The sequence below is a fragment of the Balaenoptera acutorostrata genome, chromosome 2 (genome assembly GCF_949987535.1).
Source record: "Balaenoptera acutorostrata chromosome 2, mBalAcu1.1, whole genome shotgun sequence".
NCBI lineage: Eukaryota > Metazoa > Chordata > Mammalia > Artiodactyla > Balaenopteridae > Balaenoptera > Balaenoptera acutorostrata.
Window position 1 is genome coordinate 172,781,114 of NC_080065.1, and position 16,465 is coordinate 172,797,578.

Below are 16,465 nucleotides of genomic sequence, written 5' to 3' on the forward strand. Positions count from 1 at the left end.
AATTCACCATTTTAAAGTGAACGATTCAGTGACATTTAATACATTCACAGTGTTGTGCAAGGACCATCTCTATCTAGTTCCAGAACATTCCCGTCACCCCAAAAGGAAACCCAATGCCCATTAGCAGTCACTCCCCAGTCCCCCCTCCCCCAGCCCTAATAATGTCTACTCTGCTTTCTGTCTCTATGGATTTGCCTGTTCTGGACATTTCATAGAAATTGATCATATACTATGTGGACTTTTGTGTCTGGTTTCTTTCACTCAGCATGATGTTTTCAGGGTTCATCCATATTGTAGCATGTGTCAGTGCTTCATTCCTTTTCATGGCTGAGTAATATTTCATTGTGTGGTTAGACCCTATTTTCTTCATCCATTCATCTGTCAATGGACATTTGGATTGTTTACTCCTTTTGGCGATTGTGAATAGTGCTGCTGAAAACACTCGTGTATAAGTTTTGGTTTGAACACCTGTTTTCAATTCTTTGGGGTCTATACATAAAAGAGTGGAATTACGGGATCCTATAGCAACTCTACGTTTAATCTTTTGAGGAACTGCCAAGCTGTTTTCCTCGGGGTTGCTCCATATTCCAGCCTTTTTTGCCAACTGATCTGGGCCAGTGTCTTTAAAAGCCATGATCCTCTCCCTCATGGGGAAACTCACCGAGGTCAACCCAGGGCATGACTCTCAATGTCCACAGATGTGAGACGGAATCCTGGGAACAAAGCAAATAGAGGGAAGGTAGGGAGAAGTTAAGGGGTCTCTGGATGTAAAATATGATGACGTTTTTCACAAAAGAGACCCTGGAGGACAAAATCCAAAGCGTGATGTGATTTTTGTAGGATCTGAAAGGATGAAATTGCAAAGTGTGATGTGATTTTTGTAGAAAATATATAAAATGTAGACAGATTCCCCCACGCAGAGAGTGAGAGGGGTTTGCTCCAAACTGTCTGAGTCACGGGGAATGTGGGAGGGGGGTGAGGGAGAAGCTCTTCCTATCCCTTCCCCAGCCATGCGCCTGGGCACACCAAGAGTGCATGCTTATGCAGTTTGAAAAGAAAACCCATTGAAGAACATTCAGAGGAAGTAAAAATGATGAAGCATGTGCTGGCGGCAATTGTCGGTCTTTGTTTCAGAGGCAGCTGTGGTCTTAGGAGAAAAAAGCACCAGATGTGAATCTAGACAGTCTCTTCCTGTGTCAAATGGGTGAGTAAACATTGCTTCCTCCAGGACCGCTGTTTGTAGGCTGCCATGAAAGTCCCTCCAGCATCTCCCTAGCAGACTCTCAGTAGCCTCTGTCCATCTATCTGTTGGTTCATTCATTCACTCACTCATTCATTCACTCACTCATTCATTCACTACGTATTTGAGAAACACCTAACTGCTCCTTCCAGGTGGAACTTTCCTTCCAAGATCTAAAACTAGTATGAAATTATTGGGTGGGCCAAAAAGTTCGTTTGTTTTTTTTCCATAAGGTGGCTCTAGTAGCACTTAGTGGTCTTTAACTTCATTCAAAACAATTTTGTTAGATTGTATGTGACAGCTGTCATATCGGCGTGCATTTAAAAAAATGACATCAAAATTTGTGTAGCCATTTTAATATTGAAGATGGAAGAAAAAAAGCAACATTTTCAGCATATTATGCTTTATTATTTCAAGAAAGGTAAAAATGCAACTGAAACACACAAAAAGATCTGTGCAGTGTATGGAGAAGGTGCTGTGACTGATCGAACGTGTCAGAAATGGTTTGCGAAGTTTCGTGCTGGAGATTTCTCACTCGGGTAGACCGGTTGAAATTGATAGTGATCAAATCGAAACAATAATTGAGAACAATCAATGTTATACTACACGGGAGATAGCCCACATACTCAAAATATCCAAATCAAGCGATGAAAATCATTTGCACCAGCTTGGTTATGTGACTCGCTTTGATGTTTGGGTTCCACATAAGTTAAGCGAAAAAAACCTTCTGACCAGATTTCTGCATGCAATTCTCTACTGAAACGTAATGAAAATGTTCTGTTTTTAAAACAAATTGTAACGGGCGATGAAAAGTGGATACTGTATAACAATGTGGAACGGAAGGGATCGTGGGGCAAGCGAAATGAACCACCACCAACCACACCAAAGGTCAGTCTTCATCCAAAGAACAGGTGATGTTGCATATATGGTGGGATTGGAAGGGAGTCCTCTATTATGAGCTCTTTCCAGAAAACCGAAAAATTAATTCCAACAAATACTGCTCCCAATTAGACCAACTGATGAATTTGGTCTAATTGGACGCATTTGATGAAAAGCGTCCAGAATTAGTCAACAGAAAACACATAATCTGGGACTTGCCTGGTGGTCCAGTGGTAAAGAATCTACCCTACAATGCAGGGGACGCGGGTTCCATCCCTGGTCAGGGAACTAAGATCCCACATGCCACAGGGCAACTAAGCCCACGTGCCACAACTACTGAGCTCACGTGCCACAACTACAGAGCTCGCGTGCCTCAACTAGAGCCCGCGTGCCGCAAACTACAGAGCCCACACGCCCTGGAGCCCGCGCGTTACAACTAGAGAGAAGCCCTCACACCACTAGAGAAGCCCTCACACCACAACGAAGATCCCGCGTGCCGCAACTAAGACCTGACACGGCCAAAAATAAATAAAATAAATAAAAAATAAATCTTTAAAACAACAAAAAAGAAAACACATAATCTTCCACCAAGGGGCTTCCCTGGTGGCGCAGTGGTTGTGAGTCCGCCTGCCAGTGCGAGGGATGAGGGTTTGAGCCCTGGTCCAGGAGGATCCCACGTGCCGTGGAGCAACTGGGCCCGTGTGCCGTGGCCGCTGAGCCTGCGCTCTGGAGCCCGCGCGCCACAACTGCTGAGCCTGCGCGCCACAGCTGCTGAGGCCCACGCGCCTGGAGCCCGTGCTCTGCAGAGGGGGAGGCCACCACAATGAGAAGCCCACGCACAGCAGCGAAGACCCAACGCAGCCCAAAATAAAAATAAATAAAATAAAGAATTAAAAAAAAAAATCTTCCAGCAGGATAACGCAAGACCACATGTTTCTTTGATGACCAGACAAAAACTGTTACAGCTTGGCTGGGAAGTTCTGATTCATCCACTGTATTCACCAGACATTGTACATTCGGATTTCCATTTATTTCGGTCTTTACAAAATTCTATTAATGGAAAAAACTTCATTTTCCTGGAAGACTGTAAAAGGCACCTGGAACAGTTCTTTGCTCAAAAAGATAAAAAGTTTTGGGAAGATGGAATTATGAAGTTGCCTGAAAATGGCAGAAGGTAGCAGAACAAAATGGTGAATACGTTGCTCAATAAAGTTCTTGGTGAAAATGAAAAATGTGTCTTTTGTTTTTACTTAAAAAACCAAAGCAGGACTTCCCTGGTGGCTCAGTGGATAAGAATCCGCCTGCCAATGCAGGGGACGCAGGTTCAATCCCTGGTCTGGGAAGATACCACATGCCGTGGAGCAACTAAGCCCATGCGCCACAACTACTGAGTGCACTATAGAGCCCGTGGACCACAACTACTGAGCCCACGTGCCACAACTACTGACGCCTGCGTGCCCTAGAGCCCACGCTCCGCAACAAGAGAAGCCATCACGATGAGAAGCCCACACATCACAACGAAGAGTAGTCCCTGCTAGCCACAGCTAGAGAAAGCCCACACACAGCAATGAAGACCGAACGCAGCCAAAAAACAAACAAACAAAAAAACCAAAGGCACTTTTTGGCCCACCCAATACAAACTGCAGTCAGTGATTTGAAGGAAACATCCAAGGTACAAAGAAAGGCCCATAATGGAGCCTGGTCTGGGAGATAACATTTCACTGGAGAACTGAAGGATGAATAGGGGCATGCCAGGCAGAGGGAGTGGCATGTGCAAAGGCCCTGAGGTGCAAATGATCTCAGCTGTGGGAAGAGGAGTGAGATGAAGAGAGGAGGGAGGGAGACAAGGGTGAGGGGTTTCTGGGGTGGGAGACAAGTATAGATTTTGTCCTAAGGCAATGGGGAATCACGGAAGGCTTCAGAGCACAAAAGGGGCATAGCCCAATTTATGCTTTTTAAAAATTGTGGTAAAAGTTACATAACATAGTTACCATTTTAAAGTGTTTAATTCCACGGCAGTTAGCACCTTCACAGTGTTGTATAACCATCACCTCTATGTAGTTCCAGAACATTTTCATCATCCCAAGAGGAAACCCTGTCCCCATTAGCAGTTGCTCCCCATTCCCGGTCCCCCAGCCCCTGGCAACCACCAGTCTGTTTTCTGTCTCTATGGATTTGCCTGTTCTGGACATTTCATATAAATGGGATCATACAACATGTGGCCTTTTACATCTGACTTCTCCAATGCGTACTTTTAAAAGGCAACTTAGAAGGACAGGAATGCAAATAGGCGCTGTGCTGTTCCATCCACACTCCTCCGTCCCGCTCCCTGTTTAACAACAGGCACCTGTGTGATTGCCTGTGCTTGCCAGGGCCTCGCCTGGGCTGCTGGAGCACCCGTTGCCTGCATGACCAACAGAAGGCCAGAAGTGCCTTGAGTTGACATCCCCCAGGCAGCCCTGATCAATAGCATAAGGTGTTTCCAGATCTCCCAGCAGGATAGAGCCAAAGTCACCCTCCAGGGGCTCTGCTGGATGCACACCCCTCACCACTGAATCCCAGTCTCTGCTCTCTCCCCTTTTCTGAGCCTCAGTTTCCTCCTCTGTAAAATGGGTCATAGGGAGGGAGCATATTGCACTCAGTGAACAGTCAAAAGTCACACTGGGTTTACAAAAAGTAAGATCCACATTAAGAGTGCAAGGAAAGGACTTTTCTGAGTGCTGATGGGGTCCACTTTGGGAGAGGTGTCAGGCTCAGGAGTCAAGACCCAGCAGGGAAGGTGTCGGGTGGGTGGGAGCCGCTGGAGACACAGCAGAGGCTCAGCATGTGGCTGCCAGCCCAGCCCTGGGAGGTCAGCCTCCGAAGGCTGCATTCATCCTCCCAGGAAAATCACAATTCTCTCTTTCCCCTCAGCGCCTCCCCAGCCCCCTCCTCCGCCCTAGTTTATTATTTACCCATTCAGGGCCACGATTTATTTTTGGACGAGAACATCGGTCCTCCTCACTCTCATGGCCACCTGCCAGAGCCGCGCGCTGGCCACGCTGGGAGAAGGAAGGCCAGAGAGAATCCAGTCTAGCTGAGAGAAGGCGGGTCCTTGGGGGAGGGTCTTGGTCACGCCTGGCTCTTGATCTTTTGTTTATCCTCATAGACAGCAACTAGGAGTGCGGGCGGCCGAATTTTCGGATTTCTCCACATTCCTGACGAACGAAGAGACTGACATGCCAGTTTACAGCACTGTCTTTGCTGTAGACATAAACAACGTCACTTAGAAATTGACATGGGTGAGCCAGGCATGGTTTGGGGTGGGTTGTGAAGTGTCCAAATATACACTCCTTTAGTTCATGCAGACAAATAAGGATGCATTCATTTTCATTTTTAAAATTATGTTTATTTTATTTTGTTTATTAAATTTTACAAAGTTGAATTCACCCTCAGTCCCCAACTTCAACTTGGCAAACTCCTATTCATCCGTCAAAACCCAATACACAGACTCCTTCCTCCATCCTTCACATGTCCACACAAATGCTACATCTTTCTCCTCTCTGTGCTGTAAAAGAGGAATCCTCCGGTACTATGGTCATCTGTTTATGACTCTGTGTCCCTCTCTGGGCTCTGTTCTAGCACCCAGCGCAGTGCCTGGCATATAGTGGGTGCTCAGTAAATGTGGAGGTTGGGGGGAACATTTTAAAAAACAGCTTTATTGAGACATAATTCACATATCATTCAATTCGCCCATTTAAAATATATAGTTCAATGGTTTTTAGGATATTCACAGATGTGTACAGCCACCACCAAGATCAATTTTAGAACACTTTCACCACCCCCAAAATAAACCCTGTGCCCATTTCAGTCACCGCCACTCCTCCTCCCCCCAACCCCTGGCAACCACTAATCTACTTTCTTTTTTTTAACTTTTTTTGTGTGTGTGGTTTGAGAGATGGAAATTATTTATTTATTTATTGGCTGCGTTGGGTCTTCGTTGCTGCGCGCGGGCTTTCTCTAGTTGCGGCGAGCGGGGGCTACTCTTCGTTGTGGTGCGTGGGCTTCTCATTGTGGTGGCTTCTCTTGTTGCTGAGCACGGGCTCTAGGCATGCTGGCTTCAGTAGTTGTGGCACGTGGGCTCAGTAGTTGTGGCTCGTGGGATCTGCAGCGCAGGCTCAGTAGTTGTGGCGCACGGGCTTAGTTGCTCCGCGGCATGTGGGATCTTCCCAGACCAGGGCTCGAACCTGTGTCTGCTGCATTGGCAGGCGGATTCTTAACCACTGTGCCACCAGGGAAGTCCAAAGATTGTTTTTTTTTTTTTTTTTTTTAATTTATTTTTATTTTATTTCTTTTTTGGCTGTGTTGGGTCTTCATTTCTGTGCGAGGGCTTTCTCTAGTTGCGGCGAGCAAGGGCCACTCTTCATCGCGGTGCGCGGGCCTCTCACTATCACGGCCTCTCTTGTTGCAGAGCACAGGCTCCAGACGCGCAGGCTCAGTAGCTGTGGCTCACGGGCCTAGTTGCTCCGTGGCATGCGGGATCTTCCCAGACCAGGGCTCGAACCCGTGTCCCCTGCATTAGCAGGCAGACTCTCAACCACTGCGCCACCAGGGAAGCCCCAAAGATTGTTTTTTTAATTTTATTTTTAAATTTAAGTTAATTTTATTTTTGGCTGCATTGGGTCTTCATTGCTGTGCACGGGTTTTCTCTAGTTGTGGCAAGTGGGGGCCACTCTTCATCGCGGTGTGCGGGCCTCTCACTATCGCGGCCTCTCTTGTTGAGGAGCACAGGCTCCAGACGCACAGGCTCAGCAATTGTGGCTCACGGGCTTAGTCGCTCCGTGGCATGTGGGATCTTCCCAGACCAGGGCTCGAACCTGTGTCTGCTGCATTGGCAGGCGGATTCTTAACCACTGTGCCACCAGGGAAGTCCAAAGATTGTTTTTTTAATTTTATTTTTAAATTTAAGTTAATTTTATTTTTGGCTGCATTGGGTCTTCATTGCTGTGCACGGGTTTTCTCTAGTTGTGGCGAGTGGGGGCTACTCTTCGTTGTGGTGCACAGGCTTCTCACTGCGGTGGCTTCTCTTGATGCAGAGCATGGGCTCTAGGCACGTGGGCTCAGTAGTTGTGGCTCACAGGCTCTAGGGTGCAGGCTCAGTAGTTGTGGTGTACGGGCTTAGTTGCTATGCAGCACGTGGGATCTTCCTGGACCAGGGCTCGAACCCGTGTCCCCTGCATTGGCAGGCGGATTCTTAACCACTGCACAACCAGGAATGTCCCATATGAAGAGATTTGTTTCAAGGAATTGACTTAGGGTTTCTTTGTTGCAGTCTTGAGGAGAATTCTTTTTTCCCAGGAGACTCAGTTTTTGCTCTTAAGGCCTTCAGTTGATTAGATAAGCCCCACCCAGAGTCTCGAGGATAACTTCCTTTCCTTAAGGTCAACTGATTGGAGATGTTAACCACATCTAGAAAATACTTTTTTTTTTTTTTTTTTTTTGGCTGCACTGCATGGCATGTGGGATGTTAGTTCCCCAACTAAGGATCGAACCCATGCCCACTGCATTGGAAGTGTGGAGTCTTAACCACTGGACCACCAGGGAAGTCCCTAGAAAATACTTTCACGGCACCATTTAGACTAAACCGCTGGGCACCATTGCCTGATGAAGTTGACACATAACTTTAAACCATCAGTATGTTTCCATGTCCCCACCTCACCACAAACCACCCATGAGAATGCCACCTCCTCTGAGAAGACTGCTGTGATGTTCCCTGGCCACAAAGGAGAGAACATGGAGGCATGTTGACCGGCTGCATCTGGACGGAGGGAGCCAGAAGGGAAGCAAGCAGGGCAGGCATGCAGGATATCTATGGGAAGGCAGTGGAGATGTCAGCAAGGGCGAGAGCTCCAAGGCCAGCCAAGGCTCTGGACTTTGCCCCAGGGCCATGGGGAGCCATAGTAGGTTTTAGAGCAGGAGAGTGATATGGTTGGATACACTAACGATTGAAAAACTTGTCACTGACTGATATGGGTCTCTCAGCACCCCTAGATGGGGGCAGCTGGGGTCAAGGCCCCAGTCCAGGCAGGAAATGGCAAGGTCTGGGCCAAGGGCTGTGGGGATGGGGGTGGGGCCGATTTAAGAGTTTCCAGGTACATCAGTCTGGGATGAATGTGAGTTGCTAAACTGTCATGCTGAGCTCTGACCATCGGTTCAGGCCTCTGATCTCTTCCAGGAGTTATTTCAGAAAATACCTCCTTGGGGTGCACAAGGTCAGTGACCTGACCGTGAATGTCTGTGACACCAGTGCCTCCCACCCACTGTGGGACCACTGGGGAGCTGTTGCCTAGAGATGGCTGCCTCCTCTCCCTGCCCCCAGTGGAAAGCCAACCCCTCTCCCCTGGCAGACAGTCTGGCAGGGAAAACGGGCTCCATCTTGCCATTCCCCAAACATGAAAACCTTCCTACCCCAGGGCTTTTGCACTGGCGGTTTCCTCTGACTGGAATGCTTTTCCCACCATTTTACCCATGGCCAGTTTCTCCTCGTCCCTAGGCTCAACTTAACTTTCACCGCCCCCAGGAAGCTCTCTCCACTATTGTCAGCCTCTATGACATCACCTGTCTTACCGCCCAGGATTTGAAACTATTTTATTTTATTTTATGCTTCCCCCTCTGGAGTATGGAGCCATGAAGGTGGGATTTTTTTGCCTTGATTACTGCCTCATCCTCGGTTCCCACAACACCTGTCTCTCAGTAACTGCTTGTCGAGTGAATGAATAAAGAGCCACATCCCCTTCTCATCATTCTCTCACCCTTCAAACCATGACTCTGGACTCATGGATTCCTTTCCCTCCTCTCCCCAGAGATTTGATGTCACCATGGAGACGCTGATCCCACTGCTTTCCTGGTCCTCTCCTATTGCTTGCCTGAGCCATTCCTGAAGCCTCCACCCTCACTCTGTCCGTTCCATCCCCCACAGCAGCCTTCAGAGGAATCTTTTAAACATGTAAGTCTGGCTATGGGCCTCCCCTGCTCTCACATTCTCTATGGCTCCCAATTGCCCTCAAGAGAACATTCCAACCCTTCTGCTCATTTTCCAGAGCCCTTCAGACTGGGCCCTGTCTCATTGCTGACTCTTTTCCAAACGCAAGTTGTTCCCTTGCCTAGTTTGCTCTTCCCCACCTCTCTGTTTGGTGAACTCCTATTCAACCTTCAAGACCCCACTCAAAGGGTCCCTCCTCTGGAAGCACTCCCTACCTTCAAACAGAGCCCTGACTCCCCTCTGAGGATGTCTGCATCCAGTTCTGTCTCCCAAAGGTTGGGGACTTTTGGGGAACCCCTGATATCACCTGTGAAAGATGGATCACACCGTCATCATTTATTTAACACAGGTAAGCATGTAGTCAGATATTTGAGTCACATTGTGAGTCACCTCTTCTTGGTTTCCATGTTGGGTCCAGACTGTCAACCACACAGACATACATCTGGCTAGCCTAGCCAAGGAGAACTGGGACAGATGCCGCTTGGATCCCGTCTTGCAGTACAGCTCCATCTTTGTCTATAAGGCGTTTTTACATTTCTACATGAACTTGTGAGGTCAAATCTTTCACCTGCTGCTGCGCAGCCCCCAAGCATGTCCCTCCCTTCTACATCTGAGACTGGATTCGAGGAGTTGTGATTCTTTTAGAAGTTGGGATTTTTCTCCAGTTTGTTGAGATTTGTCAACTCTCCTTCAAGGAATGTGAAAAAGCTTAAAAGCCGCATGCGAGCCAAGGGGACATGAGACATGCCCTGTTGGGACATGCTGTAGAAAATTCAGCTCCTCTCAGGAATGTTCTATCTTTTGAGGCTTAGTTGCTCTGCAAGACTGGTGAGAATTGGAAAGCCAAACATTCTTGCAAGAGGTTGTATTGATGACGTGGAAGGATCTTGCCTAAGGTGCAGTGCTATAGACCTCACAGCAGCCCCACTGGGGGCTCATCTTTTTTTTTTTTTTTTTTTTTTTTTAATTTTTTTAATTTTTTATTTTTTATTACTGTGTTGGGTCTTCGTTTCTGTGCGAGGGCTTTCTCCAGTTGTGGCAAGCGGGGGCCACTCTTCATCGCGGTGCGCGGGCCTCTCACTATCGCGGCCTCTCTTGTTGCGGAGCACAGGCTCCAGACGCGCAGGCTCAGTAACTGTGGCTCACGGGCCCAGTTGCTCCGCGGCATGTGGGATCTTCCCAGACCAGGGCTTGAACCCGTGTCCCCTGCATTGGCAGGCAGATTCTCAACCACTGCGCCACTAGGGAAGCCCGGGGGCTCATCTTAGAGATGAGAAGTTGGAAGCTCGGGGAGACCATCCACCTGATGGTACCTGCTGGGGGAGGCCTGGACTCTGCCCCACCCGCTGTGGGACACGGGACATCACTGAGCCTCATGTTCCTCACCTGAGCAATGGGAACCACGGTTAGACTTGGTGAGGAAGTGCCATGTGGGTCCACACAAGGCAGCACACAGTAGGACCTCAATCTTCATACTGCTCTTACATTATTACTTTTTTTTAGCTTGTCCATTGGTGAAATATGTATAACATAAAATTTACCATCCTAACCATTTTTAGGTGTACAGTTCAGTGGCACTAAGTATATTCACACTCTTATGCAGCCATCACCACCATCCATCTCAGGAACTTTTTCATCTTCTCGAATTGAACCTCTGTCCCCATAAAACATTAACTTCCCATCCCCATCCCTCCAGCCCCTGGTAAATTCTCTGCTTTCTCTCTCTATGAATTTGACTACTATAGGTTCCTCACATAAGTGGAATCATAAAGTATTTATCCTTCAAAAAATTTTTTGGCTACTGTATAGCACAGGGAACTCTACTCGATATTCTGTAATAACCTATATGGGAAGAGAATCTCAAAAAGAATGCATATGTGTATAGGTATAACTGAATCACTTTGTATACACCTGAAACTAACACAATATTGTAAATCAACCATACTCCAATATAAAATTAAAAATTAAATTAAAATTTTTTTTGTAAAATACAACATGAAATTTACCATCATAACAATTTTTAAGTTCAGCAGCATTAAGTACAATATATTCATTTTGTTGTACAAACATCACCACCATTCACCTCCAGAACTCTTTTCACCATGCAAAACTGAAACCCTGTCCCCATTAAACAACTCTTTAGTGCCACTTCCCTCAGCCCCTGACACCCACCATCCTTTCTGTCTCGATGAATCTGACCATTCCAGGTGCCTCATGTTAAGTGGGATCATGCAGTATTTGTCCTTTTGTGACTGGCTATCGTCACTAAGCATAATGTCTTCAAGGTTCATCCATATTGTAGAATGTGTCAAAACTTCATTCCTTTTTAAGGCTAATGTTCTCTTTTGTTTATCCATTCATCCATCAATGAACACTTGGGTTGCTTCCATCTTTTGTCTGTTGCAAAAAAAAATGCTGCTATAAACATGGTGTACAAATATCTCTTTAAGTCCCTGCTGTCAGTTCTTTGGGTACACCCAGAGGTGGAATTGCTGGATCCTGTGGTGATACTATGCTTAATTTTTTGAGGAACCATCAGACTGTTCTCCACAGCAGCTGTACCATTTTACATTCCCACCAGCAATGCACATGGGTTCCAATTTCTCCACATCCTCAACAATGCATTATTTTCCTTTTGTTTTTATTATAAACATCCCAGTGGGGCTTCCCTGGTGGCGCAGTGGTTGAGAATCTGCCTGCCGATGCAGGGGACGCGGGTTCGAGCCCTGGTCTGGGAGGATCCCACATGCTGCGGAGCTACTGGGCCCGTGAGCCACAACTACTGAGCCTGCGCATCTGGAGCCGTGCTCTGCAACGAAAGGCCGCGAGAGTGAGAGTCCCGCGCACCGCGATGAGGAGTGGTCCCCGCTCGCCACAACTGGAGAAAGCCCTCGCACAGAAACGAAGACCCAACACAGCCAAAAATAAATAAATAAATAAATAAATTTATTTAAAAAAAAACAAAACAAAACATCCCAGTGAGTGTGAAGTGATATCTCACTGTGATTTTAACTTGCATTTCCCTGATAACTAATGATGTTGAGCATCTTTTCATGTGCTTATTGGCCATTTGTGTATCATCTTTGAAGACATGTCTATTCAAATTCTTTGCCCAAAAATGGAGTTGTTTGTCTTTTTGTCTTTGAGTTGTAATTCTTTATATACTTTGTGTATTAATCTCTTATCAGATATATGATTTGCAAATCTTTTCTCTCATTCTGCGAGTTGCCTTTTTACTCTCTTGATTGTTTCTTTTCGTACACAAAAGTTTTTAATTTTTATGAATTTCATTTTATATATTTTTTTCTTTTGTTGGCTGTGTTTTTGGAGTCATATCCACGGAATCATTGCCAAATCCAAAGTCGTGAAGCTTTTGCCCTATGTTTTCTTATTTTTTTTCCTCTTACGTTCAGGTCTCTGATCCATTTTGAGTTAATTTTTTTTAAGTCTTTATTGAATTTCTTACATATTGCTTCTTTTTGTGTGTGTTTTGGTTTTTTGTCCACGAGGCATGTTGGATCTTAGCTCCCCGACCAGGGATCGAACCCACACCCCTGCATTGGAAGGCAAAGTCTTAACCACTGGACCGCCAGCGAAGTCCTGTTTTGAGTTAATTTTTGCATGTGATGTTAGGTAAAGTTCAACTTCATTCTTTTGCACGTGGAGATCCAGTTTTTCCAGAACCAGCTGTTTTGTTGAAAACCCTGTCCTTTTCCCCATTGAATGATCTTAGCATCTCTATCAAAAATCATTTGACCATATATTTGAGGGTTTATTTCTGGGATCTTTATTCCATTGGTCTATTTGTCTGTTTTCATGCCAATGCCACACTATTCTGATTATTGCACCTTTGTAAGAAGTTTTGAAATCAGGAAGTGTGAGTCCTCTAAATTTGTTCTTCTTTTTCAAGATTGTTTTGGCTATTCAGGTTCCCTTGAGATTCCATATAAATTTTATTGATTTTATTTTTTAATTTTTTGGCCATGCCACATGGCATGCAGGATCTTATTTCCCCGACAAGGGATCAAACCCATGCCCCCTGCAGTGGAAGCATGGAGTCTTAACCACTGGACTGCCAGGGAAGTCCCAAGATTCCATATAAATTTTAGAGTAGGTTTTTTATTTCTGCAAAAAAATGTCATTGCAATTTTTATAGGAGTAACATTGAATCTGTATATGCCTTTGGGTAGTATTGTCATCTTAACAATATAAGTTTTCAAACTATGAACTCAGATATCTTTCCATCTATTTATATCTTCTTTAATTTCTTTCAGCAACATTTTGTAGTTTTCAACGTACAAGCATTTTCCCTCCTTGGTTAAGTATGTTCCTAAGTATTTTATTCTTTTTGATGCTGTTGTAAGTAGAATTGTTTTCTTAAGTTTCTTTTTGGGTTGTTCATTGTTAGTGTATAGAAACATAACTGATTTCTACATGTTTATTTTGTGTTCTGCTACTTTGCTGAATTTGTTTATTAGTTCCAACAGGGGTTTTTTGTTTGTTTTTTGTTTTGGTGTGTGTGGAGTCTTTATGGGGTTTTCTACATATAAGATCATGTCATCTGTGAAGAGAGATCATTTTACTTCTTCCTTTCCAATTTAGAAGCCTTTTATTTCTTTTTCTTGTCTAATTGCTTTGGCTAGGCATTCTAGTACTAAGTTGAATGGAATTGGTGAAAGCAGACATCCTTGCTGTTATAGACTGAGTGTGCCCAACCCCACATTCATATATTGAAATCCCAACCCACAATGTGATGATATTAGGAGGTAAGGCCTTTGGGAAGTGATTAGGTCATGAGGGTAGAGCCCTCATGAATGGGATTCCTGCCTTTATAAAGAGATCCCAGAGAGCTCTCTTGCCCTCATTTCACCATGTGAGGACACAACCAGAAGGCAGCTGTTTGCAACCCAGAGGAGAGCCTTCACCAGAGTCTGACCATGCTGGCACCCTGATCGCGGACTTCCAACCTCCAAACTGTGAGAAATAAATTTTTGTTGTTCATAAGCCACCCAGTCTATGGTACTTTATTATAGCAGCCCAAACTGACTGACACTTGTCTTGTTCCTGATATTAAAAGAAATGCTTTCAGTTTTTCACTAAAAGCATGATGTGAGTGTGATACGAGTTATAAGTGTGTGATGTGAGTTGTGGGGTTTTCATACATGGTCTTTATCCTATTGAGGAAGTCCCCCTCTATTCCTAGTTTGTTGAATGTTTTTACCATGAAAGGGTGTTGGATTTTGTCAAATGCTTTTTCTGCATCAACTGAGGTGAGCATGTGATTTTTGTCCTTTTTTAAAGGTGGTGTGTCATACTGATAAATTTTCGTATGCAGATTAGTTTTGCCTGTGGCAGAATCTCACATAAGTGGAAGTAGAACTGAGTTCGCAGACACTGTTGTGGGTTGGCAGTTGGCTCTTTTTCATGGCTGTATAGTATTGCACAGCATGCCTCAAGCACAGAGTCTCCATCCTTCTGTGGATGGGCATTTTGGGTGGCTTCTGGTTGGGGTGACTAGGAATGGTGCTTCTGGGAACATCTGTGTCACATTTCTGTGGGGCAAGTCCCAGGAGTGAAGTTGCTGGCATGGGCATGGGTGCAAGCTAGGGGTGTTTGGATCCCAGCCCTCCCCACATCACACCATGGTTCATCATGTACACACTCACTTAACCTGGCCTCTTGGGTTGAGTCTGGGGGCTGCTCCCAATTCTCCCCAGTATTAGAAATGTTGGACTTCCCTGGTGGCCCAGTGGTTAAGAATCCACCTGCCAATGCAGGGGTTCAAGCCCTGGTCTGGGAAGATCCCACATGCCGCGGAGCAACTAAGCCCGTGCGCCACAACTACTGAGCCTGCGCTCTAGAGCCCACGTGTCACAACTACTGAAGCCCGCGCGCCTGGAGCCCGTGCTCCACAACGAGAAGCCACCACAATGAGAAGCCCACGCACCGCAACGAAGAGTAGCCCCCACTCGCCGCAACTAGAGAAAGTCCACGTGCAGGAACGAAGACCCAATGCAGCCAGAAATAAATACACAAAATAAATAAATTTTTTTAAAAAAGAAATGCCACTGAGCTGTGCATTACTGTGCCAAAATTTCACAGCCGCCTCTCGAGGAATGAGAGGGCAGGGGCATTTGAGAGTCCTTGATATCCATGGCCATCTGGCCTTCCCTCCAGAAGTCCCCAGTGACCAATGTCACAGGGTTCCTGCATGCTGATTTCCCTTCAAACCTTCCACTACTTTTTTTTTTTTTTGGCTGCACTACACGGCTTGTGGGATCTTAGTTCCCTGACCAGTCATTGAACCCGGGTCCTTGGCAGTGAAAGTGCGAAGTCCTAACCATTGGACCGCCAAGGAATTCCCCAAACCTTCCACTTCTGACTACAAAATTACTAGCTGCTAGTGCTCTGAACTGAGCCCAAAATGAATGAATATTCTGAACTTCTCCTGAAAGAGAAGGGAGTTCCAGGAAGCTGAGGCCACTATGTTCCTGTCTACATCATTTGTTTACAAATATTATGTTGCCACACTGTGCATGGCCCCACACCAAGTGATGCTGGACTCACGAAACCTCAATCCTCAAGATCCCCCCAGTCTGGGGAGCAAAGGCAAACACAGATTCCTCCAGTCCCATGGGGTCAGGGCTGGGTTGGAGGGAGGAATTGGGGCTGGAGGACCCCAGAACAGGGAGCTGGGCCCTGCCTGGGGGTTTAAAGAAGACTTCCTGGAGGAGGGGGCAATGACACTGGGTGTTGAAGGATGAATAGGAGTTCAGTGGGTAGGGAAGAGATGGCAGTGACCCTGACAGAGGGAATTTGCAAGAGCATGAGTCCGAGGACATTGAGCGAACATGGGGAACTGTGAGCAGGTGGGCACACGGAGGCAGGGGGGACATTGCTTAAGGATCCCTGTCTGTGGAGTGACCTCAGAGGGAAGCAGCTCCTGCAGAAGCAGTGGACAGTCTTCCTCAAGGTCAGCCTCACATGCTCCTTCCCGAGACTAGCTTCCACGTCAACATCCTGCAAGACTAAAGACTAGAGAGAAACTTTCTCTTATGGAAAGCTTACACCGCAGTGTAAGTGGGCATCATCTCTGTGCCTCTGGGAGCAATAATAGGACATCCACTGCATGCTAACTCCTCATGGCCGGAGGCAGAAACAGCAGCTCAGGAAGGTTCAGGACTTTGGATTTGAACACTAGGCTGCAGGCCTGGGCCAGACGGGGCCATCTCTTCCTTGAATCACTTCATTTCATCTTCACCCCCAACACTTGGGAGGAGAGAGTCTGATCTCCATTTACTGAACCTCCAAGAGAGGATTTCTGC

At 46.2% G+C, this 16,465-nt stretch overlaps 1 long non-coding RNA gene across 2 annotated transcripts; it reads left to right on the forward strand.

The window, feature by feature from the left end:
- The first annotated feature begins 1,005 nt into the window (after positions 1-1,005).
- LOC130707284 (uncharacterized) lies at positions 1,006-14,092 on the forward strand. 2 transcript variants are annotated; one of them, XR_009007180.1, is made up of 4 exons: positions 1,006-1,204; positions 5,268-5,400; positions 8,962-9,104; positions 11,800-14,092. It is a non-coding gene; the product is annotated as an uncharacterized LOC130707284 (long non-coding RNA). The 2 variants fall into 2 exon arrangements; XR_009007179.1 differs by lacking the exon at positions 5,268-5,400.
- Positions 14,093-16,465: the final 2,373 nt, after the last annotated feature.